The following is a 3,149-nucleotide window of genomic DNA, read 5'->3' on the forward strand; positions in this document are numbered from 1 at the left end:
TCTTCAGAAGGAATAGAAGAGACTTGCTGAAAGCAAAGGAAACAGTGTGTCCTTCAACTCAAACTGAAGCTGTGGAAGACTTACCTGTTGTTTCGCCAGATTTAGAGCTGAATTCAGAGCAGGAAAACAACATGGACAATAATGCCAGTGCAAGTTGTTAATCTTCTGTGAATGCCACGAATTCACCAGTTAGAAATAGTACATGTCATTCAATGAATAATGAGAGACTGCCAATATTTGGTAGACCTATCAGAGTGCCTAGTAGGTACCGGGTGAAATACAGTGACTGTATAGTTCTAACCCTTGTGAAAAATAAATAAAAAATGCTAAGTATACTTGCAGCCAGACTAATTATCAGTATACTTCAAGTGTGTTAATGATTAGTTAACTTCAAGTGTGCTATTTTGAAACAACTAATTTTGTACTAAGTATATATTAGTTGTAATTAAATTGTAGTAAAGCATAACTTTAAGTGTATTTAGTGTACTAAACTGGAACAACTTCAAGTAGTGCGTAAATGTAAAAATGTTTACGCATTTTATAAAATATAAAATGTGTAAATGTAAATATTACAGTGTTACTATTATTTGTGTTACAAGTACAATACAAAATCATAACTAAAAGATTTGTTTGTGTGTGTGTGTGCCTAGGATAGGACAGTAGCTAGACAGGAAGTGAGGTGGGAGAGAGAGAGGGGGGATGGGATCGGGAAAGGTCCACGAGCCAGGACTCAAATTCGGGATCCATAGGCACTTGCCCACGAGGCTATTGATGCCAACCATAAGTGTATACCAAAGTGCACACTTTGTCTTCAATAACAAATGCACATTAATAGACAAATAATAGGCTACTGAGCTATACTTTGTACAAAATACTACTGTATACTACAATGTATTTTGAAAGTATACTTTCAATGCATTGTTACAATGATCATTTCCAGCACATAGTTAAAATATACCTAAAATATATTTGTAATAAAGTGCAAATAAATACAGTTTAAAAAAATATACAGAATTTTCACTTCAAGTATATTTTTCTAAAATGTATTTTTAGAAAACATACTAAAGTACAATTATTTTAAAGTGTGTCAAAAGTTATATTGTGAAAATCGGTAAAAGCATGATGCTAATATACTTTTAATATATTTAAAGATTGTAAGTATATTTGCAATGTACTATTGAAAAGGGGAATATATTTAAAATACAATAAAGTATAATTTTTGTCATAGGGAAGTCATAAGAGTAACATAAGTGTATTATTGTTATATACAAGTTTTGTTAACGTTAAAAAAAAAAAAAAAAAAAAAGATGTCCACATGTATGATGTGTAGCCTCCATGTTGTAATGTAATGTAGTGAACGCTGTGAGGCGCTATTGCATCATCATCTTCATTATAGGCAAACACGAGTAACAACCAGGGAACAACAGCCACTTCAGTTCAACCACTTGCGATCTCCTGTCATCAATACATTACAGTGGCATTTATTATGAAATTATATTTAATTATTAAATGATTATGCAACTGTTGTAAATTGAATCTTTAACTCAACGTTGTCATATAAAAAAGTCATACTTCTAGATTAAGTTCCATGACTCTACACAAAGATAGCCTCGAGATCAGTCTCCGATTCACAAACAAGTGTAAAAACGAAACCAAAACACATTTTGTCTCAATGAGGGCTAGATTTGTTGGTATTTCAAGTTGTTTAATTCGCGTAATTTATTAGTTTCACAGTATATTCTCAAAAGGCTCTGATGGGTGAACAGACGAAGACAATAATACCGTGTAGCCATTCATGCGACGCGATTATAGAGACTACGTTAAACATGCCTTCAAAGACAGGCTACAATTAGGAAATGCCACGAACGCATGAGTAGAAATAAATTAAACGAACTTTGATGAATTAAACTGAAGATGCGATCCATGCAGTACAAGCAATGTGCGGATTACCAATACACGTGGAAGAGTTTGTAAGTGTTTTTTGATCAGACTATTATGAAATTGAGTTATGAAACAGTTATGAAATAGAACTGATTAAATTAGATTCCAGCGACACATGGTCCATTTAAAATATCAAACGAAGCAATGTTAACCATTTGGACTGGATATAAATTACCTGCCATTCACCTCTACAGCAACTTCCGAGTTCCAAAACTGTACTGGAAACTCCACGCTTGTTCTTCTTCTTGCTTGTTTATGGCGGTTGGCATTAAACTTTTCGCTGCTTTACCGCCATCTGCTAGTTAGGAGTGTGGGTCAAGAAGATGGCATCCCCCATTATTATATTATATTATATTCAAATATTAGGCACACAAATATTGAGTTGTGTTGAACTGACTCTTGAATTTCCAAAAATATATGTGGTCTTTTAGATTTTGTATTGGAAATTGGATTTATTCACCAATTTGTTGCATTTGTGCCTAAAATTTATGGAAGCATTAGCAATATTCAATTTGAAATGTAATATGCTAAATGACAATGCAATATGTAAAATGGGAATACATTTCTGTATTTCAATTTACATTTTCCATTACATTTGTGCAACGTTTGGTGCAAAATGAAAATGTAATTATATATTTTACATTTTACATTTCATACACTAGTTTTAATATGTAAATTGAATACATAGGTTAACGCTTTATAAGTTGCAAAATGAAAATGAAAATGTATTGCAGAAATGATTAGATATGTTTAACATGTTCAAGCAAAAAATGTAGCAAAATTATCATTTACATGTTATTTTTCTTAATTGCATTTACACTCACAGTTGAGACACTTGCGATTGCATTTTCATTAAATGTCCCGCAATGAATGTAGCAAAATTCAATGTGCAAATTGAAAATGCATTCCGAGCCGATCACATCCCCCCTCCCACCCTGTCAATCACTATTATAGTCACTATTGCATCACCATTCTTCATTATAGGCAAACAGTTTGTAAGTTTGTCAGTGTTCTTTAATCAGACTGGATTTAATATACCTCTGATATAAAATAGGACCTCTGTTATAAAATAAAACAGAAATATGGTCCATTTAACATAATAACATAACATTTAATATAAATTACCTGAGTCACCTCGACAGCAACTTCCGAGTTTCGACAGGGAGACCGGGGATGGTTGTAACAATTCCAATCTGTCCAATCAGGAA

Source organism: Leuciscus leuciscus, assembly GCF_965113295.1.
Source record: "Leuciscus leuciscus genome assembly, chromosome: 1".
Classification (NCBI taxonomy): Eukaryota; Metazoa; Chordata; class Actinopteri; order Cypriniformes; family Leuciscidae; genus Leuciscus; species Leuciscus leuciscus.